At 42.2% G+C, this 24,879-nt stretch overlaps 1 protein-coding gene across 1 annotated transcript in view; it reads left to right on the top strand.

The window, feature by feature from the left end:
* The window catches only part of LOC145396961 (putative glutamate receptor), a 237,806-nt gene that overhangs the window by 176,821 nt on the left and 36,106 nt on the right, over nt 1-24,879 (top strand). The window lies entirely within an intron of this gene.

Here is a 24,879-nt window from a genome sequence, read left to right on the forward strand (position 1 = left end):
GTTCTTCACGTTGTGCCTTTACTTGTTCATAACGTCCTTTTTGTTCTTCATGTTGTGCCTCAAGTTGTTCACTCTGTGCTTTCAATTGTACACTTTGTGCCTGTAATAGTTTTTTTTAATTCTTTCTGTCCTTCATTCAGTGCCTGTAGTTGGACGCTTCGTGCTTGCAATAGGTTCATGATTGCAGCCAATGACACCTCGTCTTCCTGCCCAGCTCGAGAGCTTGTCTGCATGCCCCCTAGCTCCATGTCGAAGATTTGACTCACTGCAGCACTTAATCCCACTCCTGACACCAGTGTTATGTCCATCCCACTCTGCCACAGGCTCCAGCAGCAGTAGTACAGTATATAAAAGACGTTGCCCAGTGAGTTGTTCTTCCCATGGTCAGCCGTTAGGTGTACAGTACACAGGATCAGCTCAGATGTCGTAAATAAACACTGGTTTAAGTCCACTGTCTTTATTTTCCAAATAATTACGTTGAATGCTTTCCAGCTTCACTTTACTATTCTCACAAGCACTGGAGCTATACAAACTTTACTAACTGCAAGTACACTTAATGCGTGACAACACTTCTTTGTTTTCACAAGCACCGAAAATATACAAAATTCACTGACACTGCGCTACACTCAGACTGAACTGAAAACCAACTGAACTTGAAACAGTCTCTTCCCCATCCTTATGCAAGCTTGCATTATTCGAGAAACTTCTAGCACAAACTTGATGGGGCAACAGTTAACAGCTACCAAATAGGGGACAGCAAAACATGCCAGAGTTTTCTTACATTACATAACACTCTAAATTATTTAGCTTACAAACTTAAACTGAATTACACAGTTTAACAAACGATCACATAAATAAAACATCATAGAGAAAAGGAGCAGAAAAATTAATGTTCAACTTACGAAATAACTACGCTCACTAACAGCTGGATAACTGGCAACTCTGACTCGTACCGGAACCTACAGTAAACTTCGGGAAACATTGAGAAGGTTCTCGACTATCTAACTGGCAAATCTCGCTTCTTAGTATTACGTTAGAGTCTTCAAAAGTTTTTTATATTACACATATAAATTTAGTTTTGGCAAAGTTCGTAGTTTTGGGTAGACATTAAGATTAGGTAATTAGTTAAGCTTCACCATATAAATGGTGAAGCTTCTTGTAGGTGTCAGTATTATCATTATTAATATTGGACTCCACTTTCTTAGAGCTTGATGATAAGACATAATGGTACCCAAGGCTAACTGGAGTTCTATCTGTCTGTCTATTGCCAGACGCCTTAATTCCGTAAGAGGTGGCCACAAACAGATCGAGTCCATGTCGCCCTGTCCCCCGCCATTTCATTGCCCTGCTCCCAGGCCACACACACCCTCTGTCATATAGCTCTGCGCTCCATCCCTCCATCTCATTCTTGAACTTGTGCTTAATAAATGAGCTTGTCCTATTTTTGAAGGTGATATACTATTTTATATTAAAACAGTTGCATATTATTGAATTATCTCAGAAACTAATTGAGATACAGCCACTTGGTTGAAAAACTATGATAAACATGTTTGATGAAAAATTTTGGCTTAATATTTTGCCATTTAGCCATTTGGATATTACCAAATTAATTTCTGCTCATTCTTTCTTTGCAACACACTATAGAGAAACCCACAATAGTTTTAGAACTTTAACTTTCCAGATATATAGCTGTGGTTCCTCTTATGATCTGAAATGAATATGGTTACAGTTAAACACACAGTAATCCAGTTATTGGGACAAATGTAAAATATACGCCTGCATCCTTTAATACCTTTGTCTTCAGATCTTAATGTTACTCAAGAAGTTACATTTTGGTCTTCAAATCTAGTTTATATTACATATCACTTGCATGCCAGGATGAGTTATTGTGAAGCTTCTTTATCATGGCAATGCAGAGAATAGGTAGCAAGTCTGCATAATTTTTCTTTGCACTTTTGTTTCTTCGGCCTTGATGATAATATACAGTACTTAAAGTTTCCCTAGGGTACCCCAAGTCCTTCTGGCTAATATAAATGACTATAACGTATTTTTGTATGGTGATATAGGCCTTTTTTTTTTTTTAAATTCTAAACATGATATATTTGAAGCCGAATATCTCAAACTAATTAAGATACAACTGTTTGGTAGAAAAACTTATGAAAATGTTTGCTTAATAAATTGAGAATAATATTTTGCCATTTAGCCTACTGGAAAATACCGACTTCAAATCCCTCGTTTTATTCTTTGCAACACGTTTTAGAGAAAACGACAAAAGTTCTAATGCTGTCACCTTCCAGATATACATATCTGTGGTCCCTCTTATAATCCGAAAGGAATATGGTTAGAGTTATGCAAACAGTTAAACAGTTACTGAGACAAAAATAAAATTTTCATATCCATTCTTTGACACAACTGTCTACAAGTATTATAGATGTTACACATGAAGTTATCGTTTTCAGATCTTCTTTGTATTATAAATTCCATACGTACTGGCAAAGCTTCTTTGATACAGTAACAAAATAAGAGTATTCCTCTAGTTGTTAATACTATTATTATTATTATTATTATAGTTGTGAGTAAAAGATGGAAGAGGAGCATAAGACAGTATGGATCAGTTGGGTCAAGGATTGTGTGGGTAGTGTTGAAAGTTGGAATACAAATGTGTGCGATTGTGTGTGTGTATGCGCCAACGCAAAATCGTGCTAGAAGAGTGAGAGAAGAGTTCTGGACAAATGTAGAAGTGTGCATGGAAAAGTTTGGAAGGAATGAGAGAGTGTTTTTGATTGGTAATATGAATGGTAAAGTTGGGAATGTGAAGGTGGATGGAATAGTTGGTGAGTGGGGTGTGCCTGCTGAGATAGATGAGAATGGGAGTGCGTTAGTGGACATTTGTGCAGGGAGGGGGTTGGTGATAGCCAATACCCTCTTTAGGCATAAAATGATCCACGAGTATACATGGCGAGTGATGAGAAGGGTGGGTGGTGAACTGAATGAAAGGAAGGCAATGACTGATTATGTGTGTGTGGATGAAAGGATGCGAAGATGTGTAATGGATGCAAGAGTTTATAGAGGTTGAGGGAGTGGACTTTCTGACCACTACTTGGTGGTGGCCAGAATTAAAATTCAAGTAAGATGGAGGAACAGAAGGGAAAGACGAGAGGAAGGAGTAGTTGCAAGGAGAGTGGAAAGGTTACAAGAGGATGAGAAAAAGGCAGAGTATACGAGAGAAGTGGAGGAACGATTGGGCAAATATGAATTGGAGCAGATGGGAGACGTGGAAGGTGTGTGTTGGATATTTACAGAAGAAATATGTGCGGCATGTGATGTGGTGTGTGGAAGGAAGAGAAGACGGAGGGGAGTGCAAGGAACAGCGTGGTGGACTGAGGAGGTGAAACAGGCTGTGGCACAAAAGAAGAAAGCATGCAATGAATGGATGAGAAATAGGGGCGTGGAAGAAGTTGAGAGGCGGAAGTGAGAGTTATATGTAGAAAGAAAGAGAGAGGTGAAAAGATTAGTAAGAGAGAGTAAGAAGAGAGTGGATGAGGAATTTGGAAGGAATTTGAGTGTAAAGTCGAGGGATTCTAAGAAAATGTTCTGGAAAGAGGTGAAAAGAGTAAGACAGGGTGGAAGTGAAGTTAGCAGGGGAGTGAAAGATAAAAATGGTAGATTACTAGTGGAGAAGGGAGAAAAAGTGAGCAGATGGAGAGAACACTTTAAGGAATTGTTGAATGTAGAGGATGGAAGTAATGCGAGTATAAGTGGCTGGGGAATGGCTGGGAGAAGGTGGGAGGTGAGAAGACAAGAAGAAATCAGTAGGATAGAAGTTGTGGAAGCAATGAAGAAAGTTAAATCGGGGAAAGCCCCAGGAATTGATGGAGTGTGTGGTGAAATGCTGAAGCATGGGGAAGAGATAGTAGTAGAATGGATGTGGAAGATGTGCAGATTGGCCTGGGAGGAAGGTAGAGTCCCGGAGGATTGGAAGTCAGGTATAATTATTCCCTTGTACAAAGGAAAAGGGGAAAAAGAAGTGTGTGGTAATCATAGGGGCATTTATCTTCTTAGTATAATAGGAAAAGTGTATGGTAGGATACTTATTGACAGAGTTAAAGAAAGAGCAGAAAAATTAGTTGGAGAAGAACAGGGAGGCTTTAGGAAGGGAAGAGGTTGTGTAGATCAGATATTCATTCTTAGATCTTTAGTGGAAAAGTTTCTAGAGAAGGGAAAGAAGTTGTATGCGGCTTTCATGGATTTGGAGAAAGCATATGACAGGGTGGATAGACAAGGATTGTGGAAAGTGTTAAGAATATATGGAGTAGATGGGAAGTTGTCGAATGCTGTAAAGAGTATGTACGATGGTGCGAAGGCTGCAGTGCTTGTGGATGGTGAACTAAGTGAATTTTTCTCTTTGAAAGTTGGGTTGAAACAGGGATGTGTCATGTCTCCATGGTTCTTCAATCTGTACATGGATGGGGTAATAAAAGAGGTACAAGATAGGGTAGTGGATGTTGGAGTGGCCCTGGTGAGAGAGGATAGTGTTTGGAAACTCCCTGTACTGTTGTTTGCAGATGATACTGTGTTGTTGAGTGAAGACGAAGGGGAGCTGCAAGGCTTGGTGGATGAGTTTGGGAGAGTGTGTAAGAAACGGAATCTAAAGGTGAATCTAGGGAAAAGTAAAGTGATGGTCTTTGAGAGAGGTGAACTCAGTGAATGTACAGCGAAGTTGGATGGTGATCAATTGGAAAATGTGAGTACGTTTAAGTACTTGGGTAGTGTGATGAGTAAGGATGGAGGTTTGGAGGGTGAAGTGCTTGAAAGGGTACAGCAGGGAAGAAAGGTTGCTCGTTCTTTGAAAGCAGTGATAAGAAACAGGGAAGTGAGCATGGAAGTGAAAAAGTTACTACATGACAGTATTGTGATACCAACTCTAACGTACGGAAGTGAAGCTTGGACGTTGTTGGAAGGACACAAGTCAAGAGTGAGAGCAGTGGAAATGAGTTATTTAAGAGGAGCCTGTGGAGTCACATGGAGAGACAGGCTGACGAATGAGGATATAAAGAAGCGTTGTGGTGTTGATGTGGATGTGATAGGAAGAGTTATGAGGAACACACTGAGGTGGCTTGGCCATGTGGAGAGGATGGAGGGTGAAAGACTAACGAAGAGAGTGTATGTGAGTGAGGTGGAGGGGGGAAGAGGGAGGGGGAGGCCGAGGATGAGATGGAGGGATGGGGTGGAGAGGTATATGAGAGAAGGGGGTGTGAGTTGGGAGCAGGGCAGTGAAATGGTGGGGGACAGGGCGACTTGGAGGCGATTTGTTTGTGGCCACCCCAAACGGGATTGAGGCGTCTGGCAATAGATAGATAGATAGATTATTATTACTATTATTCAATTTTGGATTTTGGAGGACGTAGACAGGCTGTGTAATAATCATCATTCCAAGTACTAATAGGTTACCCGTGATGCCTTTCCACTGTACACCACGCAATCAGTCGCCCTCATTATACGTTGCTATCCCTAGTTTTCTTCTGACTTAAATGGACATAAATTGACTGACTGTATTTTTAAACTGAAGATTAAAGGAGAAGAGATTAAATTGTTTCAACCATTTCACTGACTATGCCTTCTTCTGGGCAAGTTTATAATATACGAGTATATATATATATATATATATATATATATATATATATATATATATATATATATATATATATATATATATATATATATATATATATATATATATATATATATATATATATATATATATATATATATATATATATATATATATATATATATATATATATATATACCACACAGACACACACACGTTTCCTTACTACTTTCATTACCTCACACGTCTTGGTTCAAGTCCTTGACGTGATAGCGCTGGTACATGAGCACGATACATGAAGCAGTTAACTTCCTCTAGATGTTCTTTATATTTATTTACTGTTATGTCACTGTATTTTATCATTCAGCTTCATCACCAAATTTTTTGTTAGACTGTTTCGAGTTCTGACAACCTCTTCCATAATCAGATACTAACAACTGGAATTTACTTTCTGTTATTTCTATTGCTGATCTAGCTTTCGCGAGTGGGAACACAAAATGTAGTAGCACTTTGGAGCCCTGATATAAATTATGTACCCGAGCGAAATATTTATCGCAGCAGCGAGAATGGGGGTAGGGGTCGGGAGGAAAACCCTGTAGTACAGTGGCGAACTTTTTTGGATACCTCAGCCAATTTTGAAGATGCAAGAAAGATAGACACTAATCTGAAAATTGCATAAAAATCCTCAAATATTTTCATTTCATAGACAGCCCATAATTCCCAATAATTTTCCTATAAATCGAGGAAACAACTTCTTTATAAGGCAGAGTAGCGGAACAGCCGGCTGGGCAAGAAGTAACGATCGAAGTTTGCGTGAGTGTCGCAGCAGTATCCGCCGATTGCTGAGAGCAACCTGGTTTTGCCTTTTCAAAACTAATAATAATTTTTTTTTTTTTTTTTTTTAATTTTTGACAGAATCTGAGTCAGACTAATACAATACCCTGACTGACGAAAGAAACTCTGAATTTCGGATTTCTGATTCGAATTGGAATGCACCGAGAGATTTGGTGAAAGTAATTTTTGTGAGTGAGCTAAAAGCAGTCAGCATTTGGATACTTTTACTACAGTGTTCAGCTTAGGAAGTTGCTATCTTTCTCAAGACAACTGCGGTAAAGTGTCAGGTAAGCAAATTAAGGTCAGGAAATCAGAGAAAGATGATGAGCCACATGAGACAATATTCAGCATTGCCTGACTTGCTCACTCACTCGCTTGGACACGTTCCACACTTTCAGTGTGGACGTGTGTTACATGTTGCATACATTACCTGGTTTCCAATTATGTAGGTAGACCCGCTATACCTTTAATTATTTCCTACATTACACAATTATGGTACTGATCTCACTGCTGAAATGGTAATGGTCAGTGGGAGCGTCAATCATCCACTCACCTAGTGCACCAGTACTCTGTTTCAGGGTAGCTCTACACTGAATGGCAAGACAAATAATTTTGCTGTAAACCATTAGTATACAGGGTTGTAACCTTTAAAACAACCAACACGTGTTCCCTACGTGTCAACAAGTGGGTTGGCGGAGGGTTTGTGCCCTTCCCTGGAAAACGGCTAACTAAAAACAAGATAACAGGTGATGAACAAGGACCAGACAAAGGACATGGTACGGACTGCAACATGGAATGTAAGGGGTGCAAATAATGAGGTGAAAGGGAGAGAAAGAGATTGCGTAGGTGCTCGAGGTTGCAAAAGTGAACTTATGTGGATTAACCGAGAGTAAATGGTGCGGTGAGGGTGTGAGAGAGTGGGAGTATGGATGGGGTATTTGCGCAGGACTAGGTGAGAATGAAAATGCAAAAGAGAGAGTATGTGGTGATGCGTGCATAAAGTGGAAGGAAACTATAAGACGGTATGGATCAGTTCAAGGATTGTGTGGGAATGATTAAAAGTAAGATTACAAATGTGGGTGATTGTGTGTGTATGCGCCAACGCAAGACCGTGCAAGCAAGCAGAGTGAAACAAGAGCTCTGGCCAAATGTGGAAGTGTACATGGAAAAGTTTGAAATGAATGAAAGAGTGTTTTTGACTGGAGATGTGAATGGAATATTATGAATGTGAAGGTGGATGGAGTAGTTGGTGAGTGAGGTGTGCCTGCAAAAGTGGATGAGAATGACAGTGCTATAGTAGACATTTGTGTCGGGAGGGGATTGGTGTTAGTCAATATCCTCTTTAGGCACAAAATGATCCACAGTTATATGTGGTGAGTGATAGGAAAGGTGGGTGGTGAACGGAATGCAGTGACTGATTATGTGTATGTGTGTCACGGGGTTTTTATAATAACACAGCAATTTTAAAATAAATGGTTAAATATTATTTAAATTGATAACAATATTCAATAATATTGAAGAGCAGAGACAATGATTGTCTTGCTACATCAAGCAACGATTACTTTACGCTGACTTGCTAAGATTCTCTAAGAACGAGAATTTATAAACTTTCTCAACAGTACACAGCAGAGACTAATTACTCACAATTGCTGAATTACTGTACTGTTAGCCTCTGGAGAAAGTTACATCACCCCTGACAATAAATAACTAATACTAATAATAATAATATCAGGTTCTTGCTGATGTATTAACTCCTGGCACAACGGATTTTAAGTTAATACAACAAGACTGGTCTAAGTACCAGTTATGAATAGTAAACGTTTATGCAAGCTAGGAGCTGTATGGAAAATAAGCTTAATTTGGATTAAATGAAACAAGGTTTTACTTTACATTGAAGCTCAAGAAATAGAACTGTTAAATTTATTGATTACAAAAAAATGAATTTAACGTTACATTTCAAATCAATGAGACGCACTCACTCACTCTCACAAAAGCTAAATACTTACGCCTAGGAAAAACACCTTAACTAAACTCTTAAAACTAGGAAATACAAAAAAGAAATACCGGTCGATGAATGCTATGTATCACCCGAGGGGTGGGAGGACTGGATTAACTGTGAAGTGGAGTTTGGGTACTAGCTGACCTCTCACACTGCGGCACAGGACCTTCCTTCGTCACAACAAACACCAGACTGAGTAAGTCGTGGGAACAAAAGCGGAGCACTCGGCCGCATTTTTTTAACGGTCGAATGAGCAGGGGCGAACAATAAAAAACAATAGTATCGCTCAGTACAGCACTTAGTGACGTTCATTAAATTGGTCACTTTTGAAAACGGTGACGAATGATTTGAAAAGTATACTCCGAAATGGAGGGAGAAACGGTTAGCTGAGCGATACACAATGAGTTTTCCACTAATAGTTCGTGGCTTCTCACAAAAGGGAAATGTCGCGAATTGATTCGTGACATTACGCCCCATGAAAATTAAATCTTTCTTCCTTCAGAAGAAAGATTTCAATATACATACATATAAATCATAACTCAGTCACACAAGATTCACACTGTGGTGTGTGTGCTATCCTGCTACAGGAGAAAGTCTCAGTCGCCAGTGAGCAAAAAAACCTCGTATTTACGTTAATAGAAACAAGCTTGAGGGAAAAACTCCGTGACGACTGTGAAAATCCTGTACTCAGGTCAAACTGAGCGAAAGTTTGCTACATTTACATTAACAACTAATTGTTATGTAGTGTAGTGTATGTAATACACGGTGTAGGTGTGACAGTTGTAGTGTAACTGTACCTACGTGTAAAATGACACAGTAATACAAATTTATAGTAAAATAATGATGACGAGGCAGAAGAGAAGGGCGGCAGCATGCAACAGGAACGGGCAGCTGATCTGCACGGCAATGCTGCACCCACCAGCTACACCTGCGAAAGGAATTAAGGTGGAGCATCAAAACTGTTATTTCTGTCTCTCTCTCTCTCTGCCTAGCAATCAGTACTTATGTCATTATTAACCAGGAAACGTAATTCTTGAATTCACAAATTGCTTAGAACCCTTATAGCTTACTGGTTAACGCTTATTAACTAGGAAATGTGCCAATTCTTGAATTACTCAAATCTCTTAGAACGGGCAGTTTACTAGTTAACCTAACATTATTAACCAGGAAACGTGCCAGTTCTTGAATTCACAAATTGCTTAGAACGGGCGGTTTACTGGTTAACCTAACTCTACACTTACGAGTAATACAGGAAGCTGAAAATCGCTACGCAATATCGGGCAGGTCACGTTTTAACACCCACCGTGGGTGTGAACACTCATGTGGGTAATGTGCATTCTCCGGGAATCCTCAGAGAGGCCCACAGCTCGAGACATTCCACAAGGTAATTCATACACAGCCTCGGACTGTCTCTGCAAGATTCTCAAACTTCCCCCTTAACTTATGGTATACATGTATGTACAAGCCCTGGATATACTGTGTCCTGTAGGGCCAACGAGTGAGACGTCTGGTCTACACTTTTAACTGGGAACCAGGCTGGTCCTTGGATTACTCAAATCGCTTAGGATGCCTATTTACGGAACCCAACATACAACAGTTGCCCATATTAGTCAGCAGTTAGCAGGCGAGACATCAGGTCTGCACCTACGTTATCACTACCCTGTCTCTCAACTGACTCGGAGATTACAGGTGTAGTTACAAATGGCACAGGAAGGGCATGTCCCTGATTAGTGGTGATACTTTGACACACACTGCAAGAACGGACAAAACTATCTATGTCCCGTCCCATCCCTGGCCAGAAAAAGTCAGCTCGGATACGGCCCTGGGTCTTCCTTTTGCCCATGTGACCTCCTGAGGCTGAACAATGACCCCATTGTAACACTGCTAGGCGGTACTTGGCGGGAACGACAAACTGCAGTCGAACCTCACCCTCGGGTGTTCGTGACTCACGGTAGAGCCGTCCTTGTTTACGAAGGAACTTGGCTCGACCTCCCCGTGAATACTTAATCACTCGACCCTTTTGTTTGTTCCGCACGGTAGCAAGTGTCGGGTCAGAATGTTGTTCTTGCACAACAAGTTGACTACACATCAGATCTTGTGGCGATTCAACGATCACTGGGGTGACACAGTCTGGAGCCTCAGCCATGGCTCGTGTTACCGCAGCAGCCGAAGTCTGAGTAGCGTCATCGGAGCAACTATCCTTGACTCCATTAATATTGCCTACTATAAAGTCAAATAGAGGCTCTGGCATGACAACTGCAAGTGTCGTACCAGTATAAAATGGAGATGCCACCTGGATACATGCCTCAGGGAACAATCTCACTGATCCATCAATAAGCTTTGCATGGATCTGTCGACCTGTATACTGCTCAGGCCGAACTAAACTCTGCTTAACAGAGCAACCTGAGGAACCATTGTCTCTCAGGACCTTCACAGGAATGCCTCCCACAAACCCTGGCTGTACAAGAAAGGTACTGTCACCTGTGGGAGGGCCTGTGGAGGAAGCAGCTAGCCACTCATGAGGCTGCTGAATTGATGTGGCAAACATTGTGCCTTGAGGGTTATATTGTGAAGATGGAACATTGGCCATCTGTGGAGGGGGGTTCACTGTCACTGTGGGACTAGTGAACTGTGGGGAAGTACCCACACTGGTAGGGACGTGACCACCGTGCTGCTGCTGAGGAATGAAGGCTGCATTCGCTTCCTGCCTCTTTTGAGCTGGTGGTGAAAAAGTTTGTCCCGACGGTCGGTTGCGTGGCTGATACTGCTGCTGGTTAGGGTACTTGTACCTCTTCCACTCAGGTTTCTGAGTGTTTTGCCCCTGGTCCTTCCACTGCGGTTTTGGACCTTGGCCATTATTCTGAGAATGGCCTTGTTGCTGGGATTCAGTCTGAGACGGCTTCCCAGACTTGGCAGTATCCTTTCTGCTCCAGGTGTTTTGCTTACGAGCTTGATACCCGTATGCAGTAAAGAATGCGTCAGCCTTCTCTACCATTTGGCTGGCATCTTTCACCTGGCAGATCTTAAGCTGTGCTATGAGCTCAGCAGGCCATGACCTCTCTAGCTGTGTACGCAGCATAAGGTCAATTATCCCCTCACGCGTGGAAGGAGTTTCATCTTTCTCCATCCACTCACCTAGGTAAGCAGTGAGACGGTCGAGGAACTGAACAGCTGTCTCCTTGTCTTGGAGACGAGCTCGCATGAACTGAGCTTTGGCGTCGTCTACTGTGAGACCAAATGCCTTAATGAGTGCAGCTTTCATCACTTCATACGTGAGATTGTCTCCACGAATTCTGTGGAGAATATCGAGGGCAGGGCCCTCAAACAGGCTAAGAAACTGAAGCCGCTTAGCTGCATCATCGAGCTGGTAAAGCTGAGCCATGTCTTCAAATCGAGCTATGTATGGCTCGATTCGCTCGCCATCTTTGTATGGGGGAAGCTTGATGTGTGGGGTCGCCATAACATGTGCAGGGAGAGCGCTCGTGGAGCTTGAACCAACTGCACCAGATGTGTCTGAAGCCAAGGAATCTCGCTTGAGCTTCAGCACTTCAAGTTCATGTTTTTCTCGTGCTTCTCGCTCGGCACGTTCGTGTTCTCGTTCTCTGTCTCGTTGTTCACGCTTGTGTTCGCGCTGTTCACGCTCGTATTCGCGCTCTTTCTCACGCTGCTCTTGTTCATATGCACGCTCTCTTTCATGCTGTTCGCGCTGTTCTCGCTCGTATTCGCGCTGAATCTTACGCTCTTCACGGGCATCATTCTCGCGCTGCTGCTCCTGATTATGCCGTGAGAGTATGTATTCTTTAATTTCAGTTGGGTCTGTAAGACCCATATCTTTGGCTTCCTGTAAAAATATGGTGGTAGCCATGTCGCTAACTCAATCTAAATAACTAGCGACTCAGTACTGATTGCTGCTTCGCAAACGAATGCTAATAAACACAAGTAAAGAGTACAGACACAAGCTAGTGGTGACCAGTCTTATCCAGTTAACTGGCAAAGAATAAATCAAAAATGTAAATGACTGGGAAGACTATTGTCAATAATAAACACAATGGGTACGGTGACTTCCCAGGAGCGAATAAAATCGTGTGGCGTTACCAAGAATAAACTAGAGTTAAGTATTCTATTGATTAATAAAGCAAAATTCACTTGCTAAATTAAGGGTAAACACCAGTAAGCTTGTGCCTATAAACTTTAATGATAAATACCTAAATATGAATGAGTGAGCACTATCTCGTGAATAGCTTTAGGGCTAGGAGTTAATATCCTGGAATGAGGTCGCCAATTGTCACGGGGTTTTTATAATATCAGGGTAATTTTGATATAAATGGTTAAATATTATTTAAATTGATAACAATATTCAATAATATTGAAGAGCAGAGACAATGATTGTCTTGCTACATCAAGCAACGATTACTTTACGCTGACTTGCTAAGATTCTCTAAGAACGAGAATTTATAAACTTTCTCAACAGTACACAGCAGAGACTAATTACTCACAATTGCTGAATTACTGTGCTGTTAGCCTCTGGAGAAAGTTACATCACCCCTGACAATAAATAACTAATACTAATAATAATAATATCAGGTTCTTGCTGATGCATTAACTCCTGGCACAACGGATTTTAAGTTAATACAACAAGACTGGTCTAAGTACCAGTTATGAATAGTAAACGTTTATGCAAGCTAGGAGCTGTATGGAAAATAAGCTTAATTTGGATTAAATGAAACAAGGTTTTACTTTACATTGAAGCTCAAGAAATAGAACTGTTAAATTTATTGATTACAAAAAAATGAATTTAACGTTACATTTCAAATCAATGAGACGCACTCACTCACTCTCACAAAAGCTAAATACTTACGCCTAGGAAAAACACCTTAACTAAACTCTTAAAACTAGGAAATACAAAAAAGAAATACCGGTCAATGAATGCTATGTATCACCCGAGGGGTGGGAGGACTGGATTAACTGTGAAGTGGAGTTTGGGTACTAGCTGACGTCTCACACTGCGGCACAGGACCTTCCTTCGTCACAACAAACACCAGACTGAGTAAGTCGTGGGAACAAAAGCGGAGCACTCGGCCGCATTTTTTTAACGGTCGAATGAGCAGGGGCGAACAATAAAAAACAATAGTATCGCTCAGTACAGCACTTAGTGACGTGCATTAAATCGGTCACTTTTGAAAACGGTGACGAATGATTTGAAAAGTATACTCCGAAATGGAGGGAGAAACTGTTAGCTGAGCGATACACAATGAGTTTTCCACTAATAGTTCGTGGCTTCTCACAAAAGGGAAATGTCGCGAATTGATTCGTGACAATGTGGATGACAGAATGAGGAAGTACGTTCTGGGAGTGTTCCTTCTGACCAGCACTCGGTGGTGGTGAAAGTCAAGGTTCAGGTGCAAAGGAGAAACAGTAGGAGGGAAGGACAGGAGGAAGTGGTCCCTACAAGGAGGGTAAAAAGGTTGCAAGAGAATAGAAAAAAGGCTGAATATAAGAATGGAATGGAGGAGCGATTGGGTAAATATGATTTGGAGGTGGAAAGTGTGTGCAAGATATTCACAAAAGAAATCTGTGCAGCATGTGAGGTGGTGTGTGGGGTGACGAGAAGACGAAAGGGGGTGCAAGGAACAGCATGGTGGAATGAGGAGGTGACACAAGCTGTGGCGCGAAAGAAGAAAACATACATTGAGTGGATAGGAAGCAGAACTGAGGAAGATGGAAGAGAGCATTATATGTAGTGAGGAAGACAAAGGTCAAAAGATTAATAAGAGAGAGTATGAAGAATGTGGATGAGGAATTTGGAAAGAATTTGAGTGTACAGTGGAGGGAATGAGAAAAAATGTTCTGGAACGAGGTAAAGAGAGTTAGACTTGGTGACAGGGAAGTTAGTAGTGGTGTGAAAGATACAAATGGTAGACTGCCAGTGGAGATGGAACGAAAAGTGAGGAGATGAAGAGGACACCTTCAGGAAGTGTTCTTGGTTGCTTCCCTCAAGGAAAGGGAGGTAGCCGAGACAGGACGACACACTCCCAGTTTACTCATCCACTTAAACACATTCATTCGCATCTTAGCCCCAAGGAGAGAAGGGACAGATCCTCACTGCACCACACTACATGAGGGTCAACTGCACAGTGTAGTCAGTGATATCCACAACAGGGCCCGACAGCAGAGCTGGTTTACCCCTGCCACATCATAATGGACTCATCCTTTTATCTGCATCTGACCTGATCAGCTGATCAGATCAAATGCGGGAGAATATCCCCTCAGGGCTGCATCATCATTTATTCATTAACAATATCTCTCCAATCATTTCTATCACACACAGCGACTTTCCCTTGTTCAACAGACATCCCTCTCGCATCCAACGCTCTCTTCACACTGTCCATCTATCCTATTCGTTGTCTTCCTCTCAGCCTTACACCTCTCACATCAGATAGTTATCTTTTTCGCCAGTTGCTCATTATCCATTCTCTCCAGATGCGTAAACCATCGCAACACCCTCTGCCCAACTCGATCAGCTATCTCCCGCACAACTCCAGTTCTCCTTTGCACTTCACCATTTCTCACTCGATCCATAAGTGTCACTCCACACGTATTCCTCAGACACCTCATTTCCATTATATTCAAACTTTTCCTCTCTGCCACACCCATATTCCCTGTTTCAGCTCCATATAACACAGTCGGTACCACAACACCCTCATACAGCCTTCTCTTTGCATCCATTCTAAGCGAACGACATCTAAACACCTTTTTCATTCCTCACAGCAGCTGCTTCAGATTGCACTCTCTACATCAACATTCACCAGACTTAGACCTCCAACTAACACTCTTGCATTCACCATATAAATATTGAACAACCAAGGCGACATCACACATCCCTGCAGCAGCCACACTCTCACGGGAAACCAGTCATTCACAGTATTTCCCACTCTTACACACGCTTTACTATTTACATAAAAACTTTTCACCCCTTTTAGCAACCTGCCATCAAGTTTATACAATCTTAAAATAGTCCACAAAGTCTCCCTAACAGTTCTATCGTACGCTTTCTCTAAACCCACGGACGCCCAAAACACATCCTTACCTTTCGCTAAATACTTTTCACACACCTGTCTCACAGCAACCACCTGATCCATGCATCCCCTCTCAAGCTGCTCATCACAAATCACTCCCTCTGTACCCTCTCTAACTCTCTTAATTAACACTCTACCATACACCTTATCTACAACACTCAACAGACTTATACCCCTAAAGCTAGTTCATTCATACTTATCACCCTTACCTTTTTACAACAGGACCACACAAGCACATGCCCAGTCAATTGACATTCTCTTATTCTGTTGAAATTTCTCAGGCAACCGCCTACCCTACCTCTCGTCTGCTGCCACATTAGCATCACGCACAGCCCTTCTCGTCCTATTCCTCTTTTCCTCGTACCTCTCATATGACACCTCATCCTTCCTCTGCAGCCACGCTTCATATGCACGTCTCTTCTCAGCCACAGTCATACTTACTTCCTCGCACCACCATGCACATCCCTTTCTTACACCACTACCTACTCGTCTCAACCACACACCTCTTCCGCATGCCCCACCACAGCACACTTAAATAACTGCCATTCATCCTCCACACTGCCATTCTCCTGATCTTTCAGTGCATTCCACTTAACCATCAATTTCTCCTGATACCCTATCATTTTCTTTCTTTTATCCAACTCACTCACTTTCAAAACCTCCCTGCCACATCCAACTCTCCTAGCTCTCACCCATCTCTTACCTACTCTCAACTTGCCCTCCACCAGGTAGTGGTCAGACATACCTCCACCCTGCCCTCTCAAAACTCTCACATCCAACAGTCTTCCTATTACATTCCTAGACACAACCACATAGTCCATCAATGCTCTATCAACAGTCCTTCCACCCTCCTGTCTCACCCATGTATATTTATAGAAATCTTTCTTCTCAAACAAGGTATTTCCAGTCACCATCTCTCGCTCAGCACGCATCCCTATCATTCGTTCCGGATTATCATTTCTTCCAGGCACACCATGCATACCAGCTACACCTTCAACTGCTACATTTCCCACTCTAGAATTCAGATCTCCCATCATTACCACATTAACATTCACTCCAAAACTGCAGACACTCATCAACATCATTCCAGAAAGACTCTCCCTCTTCTTCATCCCTCTCACTACAAGGCCCATATGCACTCAAATATCAACAACTCACGTCACATCAGTCTCGATGACATCTTCCTCCATTCAGTCACACACTGCTGCACTTCCGGGCATACTAACAAGGCCACACCTTCTCTTGCCTTTCCTCTGTCAACACCTGACAATCTTCCATTCAAACTTGCAAACTTAGACTCACCTTTCCCTTTCATCTTTGTTTCACTCAAAGCTAACACATCCAACTTTCTTCTCACAAACATTCTCCCAATTTCCTCCCGTTTATCCTCAACCGTATTACATCCACGCACATTCATAGACCCAATCTTCGGGGTACGGGGATATCTCAATCCCCCAACCCTTTCTATGGGCTGTCTCTTTTTAGGAACTAAAAAACAGAGGAGGGGGTCCCTAGTCCCCTCACCCCACCCCTGTCAGTTGCCTTCTACGACACGCAGGGAATACGGTGACAGAATTCTTCCTAACACAACCTGGCCGCATAGTAGTAGTAACATCCCATAGTGCAGCCAGACTGTGTCTCCCTCGCCACATAGAAAACGAAAATAATGTGAGTATAAATGGCTGGGGAATGGCTGGGAGAAGGAGAGAGGTGAGAAGGAAGGAAGAGATCAGAAGGTTGGAAGCAGTGAAAGCAATGAAGAAAGTCTAAATGGGGAAATCCCTAGGAATTGATGGAGTCTGTGGTGATATGCTGAAGCATGTGGGAGAGATAGTATTAGAATGGATATGGAAACTATGCAGACTGGTCTGGGCGGAAGGTACGTCCTGGATGACTGGGAGTCAGGTATAATTATTTCCCTTTACAAAGGAAAAGGAGAAAAAGAAGTCTGTAGTAATCACAGGAACATTTGTCTTCTTAGTGTAATGAAAAAAGTATATGGTAAGATACTTATTGACAGAACTGGGGAAATAACAGTGGAATTAGTTGGAAAAGAACAGGGAGGTTTTTGGAAGAGAAGAGGTTATGCAGATCAGTTATTCATTCCTAGGTCTTTATTGGAAAAGTTCCACGGAAGGGAAAGAAGTTGTACAGTATGTGGCGTTCATGGATTTGGAGAACGCATATGACAGTCAATAGACAATGAATGTGGAAAATATTAGAAATATAAGAAGTAAATGGGACATTGTTGAATGCCGTGAAGAGTGTGTATGAGGGTGTTAAGGCTGCAGTGCGTGTGGGTAGAGTGAACTAAGTGAATTTTTCAGTTTGAAAGATGGACTGAAACAGGGATGTGACATTTCCCCATGGCTGTTCAATCTGTAGCTCGGTGGATGTTGGAGCGACCCTAATGAGAGAGGACAGTGTTTGGAAACTTCCTGTACTGTTGTTTGCAGATGATACTGTATTGGTAAGTGAAGACAAAGGAGAACATCAAGGCTTGGTGAATGAGTTTGGGAGTGTGTTAGAAGCGGAGTCCAAAAATGAATGTAGGGAAGAGTTATGGTTTTTGAGAGAAATGAAGTCACTGAATATACAGTGAGGTTGGATGATGAAGAAATGGAAAATGTGAGTGCATTTAAAGACTTGTGTACCATAAGAACATAACATAAGAAGTGAGGATAACTGCAGTAGGCCGGTTGGCCCATGCTAGGCAGCTCCTAGAAGAGTAACTGAACTACTAGAATGAGATAAAGATAGCAAAGAAGAAGGCTCTCCCCCGCCTTCCAAACCCTCCAGCCGAAGCCGGCAGGAAAAAGTCAGAAAGAACACCACGCAGTATAGAAAAACTGGCGTGGACATTTTACAGGAACGTGTGAAAGGAGAATAGAGACTATCATAGTGTAACCTGAAAAGGAAAAATTATGAATTAGTATTGGTTATAAGATTTTCCTTTTTCTATATCCACCCCTTATTTGTCATATGCTTATCTAGCCAATGCTTGAAACTCTCAATGGAAGAGGCAGCAACTACTTTACTAGGTAGCTTATTCCATTCATCTACTACTCTATTACCAAACCAATTTCTACCTATTTCCTTATTGAAACGGAATTTTTCTAGTTTGAAACCATTATTTCTAGTTCTATCCTGTATGCGCACTTTATATACCTTGCTAATATCTCCCTTATTTATACCCTTCATCCACTTAAACACCTCAATTAAGTCTCCCCTTACTCTACGCCTCTCTAGCGAATGCAGACTTAGTCTTTTCAGTCTGTCTTCATATGACAGGTTCCGGACGTCATATATCATTTTTGTCATTCTTCTCAGTACATTTTCTAACGAATTAATATCCATTCTATAGTAAGGACACCAAAATTGTACTGCGTAGTCTAAATGTGGCCTTACTAATGGTAGATAAAGTTTCAGTATTACTTTTGATGATCTATTGCTCACGCTTCTCGAAATAAATCCTAGGACCCTATTTGCTTTATTTCTCGCATTAATACACTGTTGCCTTGGTTTGAGGTCGTTACTAACCATAACTCCTAGATCCCTCTCGCATTCCGAGTTGCTAATTTCTTTGCTATCTAAGCTGTATTTATTGTCTCCAATGGTCTTGCCTACGTTAAGTACATTACATTTTTCACCGTTAAATTCCATTTCCCAAGTTTTAGACCATTTGGACAATGTATCGAGGTCTTTTTGTAAGTTATGGCAATCGTCAGTCGAGTTAATGATACGCCCTATTTTTGTATCGTCGGCAAATTTGCTGATGCTGCTATTGACTCCTAAGTCTAGATCATTTATATATATAATAAATAATAAGGGGCCGAGTACTGAACCCTGCGGTACACCACTAGTTACTAATCCCCTGTCCGACTTAGTTCCATTTATTAACCCGCCCCGTCCCGGCAACTTTTCGACCACTGGTACCCCCCAATCCCGGGCAATTTTCGACCTTTTTTTTTTTTGCTTAAACTTTCGCTTTTGGTCAGAAACAATGGCCGGTGGCAAAGAAAGTGGTCCCTGGGGTCCCTAATTAGCTTAACCAGGTATGCGTTCGTCCCACCTGGTCCCGTGTTCTCCCTATGCGGTGTGAGCATCAAACGTTTTCTATGGTATTATAAGTTTGGGAAACCAATGAAAGTAAGTAGAAATGAATTTATTACAAACATAAAAACATGTGATAAAAGAGTATATTGGATTTTATACAAAAATAGAGCAGAAATAACCATTGTACCATCGTGAGAAACGAGCAAAATCGGCCAACTTGGTTCCGATGAATCGCTAACATTCTAAAATCATGATACATATAATTTTTTTTACTTACATAATACTTCTACAATAACATTATACCATTTTACAATATATTGAACTGTTTTTACGTATTCACAGGCCTTTTGATAACATTTAGCGTAATGCTAGTGCTAAATTACGTAGTGAGTGAACTCGCTGTGACTGATGTTTCAACTCGTATTGTGCTTTTTCTACTAACATAATACCTTTCTAATATTATTATACACTTTTCAACTTTATATAACTGTTTTGAGATTATTTCAGGCCTTACGTAAATATATAGCGTAATATTAGCGCATAGTAACACACACGGTGAAGTCGCTATGACAACTAATTCAACTTACAACCTATTTTTTTACTTATATAATTATTCTACACTAACATTGCACATGTAAACACTTGATATAATTGATATTACATCATTTCTGAACGTACGATGGAACTTAGCGTCATATTTGCGCGTACTTACACAGGGAGTGTTATCGCGATATCATTTGTTTCATCTTACACAAGTAATCAACTTATAAAATACCTTACTACTAACATTACAACATCATCCACTGTATATAATTCCTATCACATACTTACTGACCAGAATGTGGGTGTACTCGTGACATCAATTATGACAACTTACAGTAATGTTCAACTTATACGTTTTATTCATGCTAACATTACACCCATTTCCACTTTATTTCCTTGCTATCACATATTTACTGACCAGATTTACACAGTGGGTGTAGTTTTGATAACAATTCTTTCCACTTACACTAATTCTCATCTTATACATTACTTTTCTGAAAAAATAACACCCGTTTCAACTTTATATTTGACTTAGCACCTACTGACTGGCCTTACCATTATCATGAGCGTCATTTCGCCTTCCCACACAGTTTCAGAAGTGTACGAGATTATGGTATTCCTTGAAACAAGGCTGAAGGCACAACGCAACATTGCACTCGACACACTCGTATCTTGTGTCTTTTCTCTGCGTTGATGGTCTGACTGTCGAGTGCTTACATACATGGCAGCGACGCTGGGGTTTACGACGGTTTGGTTCGGAAGGGATTGCGCTGGGGTAGTGGCGGGCTGCAAGACGTAGGGGAGTCTGAGCAGCACGGGGGTCGCGGGGGCGGTGTTGGGGTCTTTCCTGGGCATGCTTGGCGATTATTTCACGTGCCAGCTCCCTCACAAACCCCTCAAAGTTCTCGGATACTCCGCTGGTCATTGCATGCAGGTAGTGGGCGTTCAGGACCGTGATGTCGAGCAAGTGGAAAAAGTTTCTTGTACCACTTCATCGTTGTCCTGGCACAGTCAACACTTGAAATCATCGAGTCTGACTGATCAACTTGCCTCATGTTCAGATTATAGGCAAGTACAGACTCTGGTTTCCATACGTTGCGCCTCCTCTCGCTACGGTGATCCACGGAGTCTGTGCGGTGCATCAGGGGGCTGTGAACAGTTGATAGGAGGCAAACTTCCCTGTTGTGGTTCCACAGGGTTGCCAGGATGTTATTGGCCTGGAAGAAAACCACCTCATTCTTGTCAAGTTTCCTCCCTATCTTGACCATATGGCGACGGTTTCTCTCTGACTGTACCACAGACTCCGGTATCGTGTTGGTGGAGGAACCTAGCGAGAAGAGGGCTAGTGTACCAGTTGTCCAGGTACAAAACATGACCACGATGAAGGTACTCTTCTATCATTGTCTTCACCACGGCCCCAGAGAGTCCTATACTCCGATCTTCTATTATATCTGTCTGTGCGCCCGTGTACAAGACTATGTCTTGCACATAACCAGTCTTACAGTCACACATAACAAAGATCTTGAACCCGAAACGGTGTCTCTTGCTGGGTATATACTGCCTAAAGGAAATATTGCCTCTCCACAACACAAGACTCTCGTCTATGACGAGGTCTCTGTAGGGATAAATGAGGAGCGGAACATTTCCCGTAAATGATCAAATACCAGCCTAATTCTCCTCATTTTATCGGTGTTATTTGCATTGGCTGGATCATCTGCATCAAAAAAGTGGAGGCGGCCGAGAATAAACTGAAATCTATTACGACCCATCACCTTTCCAAAGAAAGGTGTTAGGATGATTGGGTCCGTTGTCCAATAGGCAGGAATTTGATTTTTCTTCACCATACCCATCAAGATTACCAGGGCCAAAAATAGGAACATCTCTGATATAGTCACGGGAAAGTCATACTGTTCTGCATGCTTGCTAGTGGTTCCTAGGCGTTCACTTTCAAGGCGCTGGGATTGTGAAAATATATTCGTCTCTTCTACTATGCGCCCAACAAACGCCTCATCAAAAAACAAATTGAAAAATCTAAACGTGACGACCCAGCATTTACACCTGGAGCCGTGCAACCTGACCGCCACTCCTCAGTGAACTGGTGAATGATGGGAGTAAAATTACTCCCATCCTCCCAGTTCCACGTGACACCACCGTCTCCAGCCACGTCACCATCGTCCCCTTCGTCAGGGTGGGGAGGTGAGGGTGGTGGGGGAGGTTGGGGAGGTGGAGAGCGGCGCCTCTCATCACTCGCACTTCTCTTCCCTCTCCCTTTTCCTTTACCCTTTCCCTTCCCTTTCTTTCCTTTCCCCACATCCTGGGGCTGTGGGGAGGAAGTTTGGGCATATTCAGGGGCGAAAGAAGTGCTGGGGAGTGACTCAACCTCCTCTCCCCTAGGCCAACGAGCACCACGTGCTCGTGCTGCCTCCCTCCCACCAATGGCCCCTTCACCCCGCACTACCCCCACACCACTCTTACTTTCACCCCGCGCTGCCGCCACAACACTTTCCCTTTCTCCCAGCAATCCCACCACACCACTTGCTACTTCCCCAGACAAAGTACTTGAACCATACCTTAGGTGTCGTCTCGCCCCACCTTCTGATCCACGTGGTGATATTTTTTCCTTTCCCAACCACTCGGCGATATCACGTCCTAGCCCTCCGTCATCCTCATCGTCCTCATCCTCGTCCTGATCAGAATAGTGATGGAGAGATAGCTGTGCACGTGGTTGGGGAGCAGCCTGGCCTTCCCTTGCCTTACGGTATGTCACATACCACGATTTTCGGGGCGAAGGGACCTCCTCATCACTGCTACTTATTTCTTCCTCTGGCTGGACGTAATCGCGATCCACCACATCATCATCGAGTGGAGAATCACTGTCTCCAGTGAAGGCTTCCAGGACGGATGCAATTTGCTCATCTGAGAGACCTTTCCGCGCCATGTCTGACCTGGGTCACTGCTGGCAGGTGAGTGACCGAGACAAGGGCGAGCGCGGGTCACGCGGGGTCTAGGACACTGCCCGCCTGGCGGCAGGTAGGGGAGGCTTGGGTACCCGGGCGAAACGAAAATCTCCCGCGAATTTTGAAATTTGTGGAAATTATGAACCTTGCAATTGCAGGACGTTGAAGTACGTCCTCGGGACTGGCTGTGACAAAACGTGAGGACGTGGAAGTACGTCCTCGGGACGGCGCGGGTTAATACTCTCTGCTTTCGTCCTTTCAGCCAGGATTCTATCCATTTTAAGATATCGCCGTCTATACCGTGTGCTCGAACCTTTCTAACTAACCTTTCTTGTGGGACCTTATCAAAAGCTTTACTAAAGTCCAGATAAATAACATTGTAAGCTTAATCGCTATCTACTGCCTCATAGACCTCCGAGTAGAATGACAACAAGTTTGTGAGGCAGGATCGTCTTGCCTGAATCCGTGCTGACTTTCGTTTATAAGTTTAAATCTTTCTAAGTGTTCTCTAATCTTATTTGCCAAAATTGACTCTGACATTTTTCCTACTATTGACGTTAGACTTATCGGACGATAATTCGACGTAGCTGATTTATCACCCATTTTAAAGATGGGCACTACCTTTGCGGTCTTCCACGCCTCTGGAACTTCTCCTGAACTTAAAGAGTCATTAAATAATGTTAAAAGTGGCTGACATAATTCTTCTTTGGTTTCTTGTATAATTTTTGCATATATATCGCCCGGACCTGGCAATTTTTGAGGTTTTAACGTATTAATTTCTTTCATTACGCCCTCCTTACTAATGGTTATTTTACTAAGAATATTTTTTGTATTCTCATCGTAAATATTTGCTGCTTGAGGGACCAAGTCTAGATTTTCCTTGGGGAATACTGATATGAAATAATTATTTAGGATGGAGCACATTTCTTTATCTTCACTGGTAATGTCACTTGATTCTGTACTGAGTGGTCCTATCCTATCTTTATTTTTCGTACGGTACATTTGATAAAAACCCTTGGGGTTTTCTTTTGATTCACTATCAACCTTAATTTCACAACTTCTCTTTGCTTTATCTCCTTCTTTACTTCTCTATTTAAAATCATGTACCGGTTACGTAAATGTTCCTCTCCACGTTTTACTTTTCTATATATTCCTTTCCTTTGGCCTATGAGAGATTTTAATTTGTTGTTTAACCATCTTGGTTCTGAATTATTCGTTCTAAACGGTTTTGAAGGGATAAATCTATCTTGGCCTCCGTGTATTATATTTATTAACTCGTTATACTTCTCACTGGTCGAACGTCTGCTTGGTACTGGAGCTGAGTTAATTCCCGTCACCTGGACTACATTCCCATCTACCACCTCCCCCCTCACAGACCCCTGATGGACATTCCCACGTGTTTCCTGCCCTTCACCTATGACCTGGGGTTCCCCACTGACCTGGCATTCCCTCAAATAGCTAATCTCCCTGTGGAATACCATTCGAAATTAAGCTTTTAAGCCATCGAAATCTCCTAGACGAAAATTAGGAACGGTGGAGGTATTTTCAGTGGAACAGACATCCCAAATAAATTTGTACTTAATTTCTTCATGATTGCTACTACCAAGTCATTCACAAACCTCTATATCACTAATGATATTTTCTTTCTTAGCTAAAACCAAATATAGTATATTATTACCTCTGGTGGACTCCCTGATATACTGGTACAGGAAATTATCCTGTACTACCTCTAGAAATTCCTCTGACTGCATCTCCAGTCTGATTTCTCCAATCTATCCTTGGCAGATTAAGGTCCCCTACAAT

Source organism: Coenobita brevimanus, chromosome 40 (assembly GCF_032717465.1).
Source record: "Coenobita brevimanus isolate Jiangsu-jjx chromosome 40, ASM3271746v2, whole genome shotgun sequence".
In the NCBI taxonomy this organism is placed as follows: domain Eukaryota; kingdom Metazoa; phylum Arthropoda; class Malacostraca; order Decapoda; family Coenobitidae; genus Coenobita; species Coenobita brevimanus.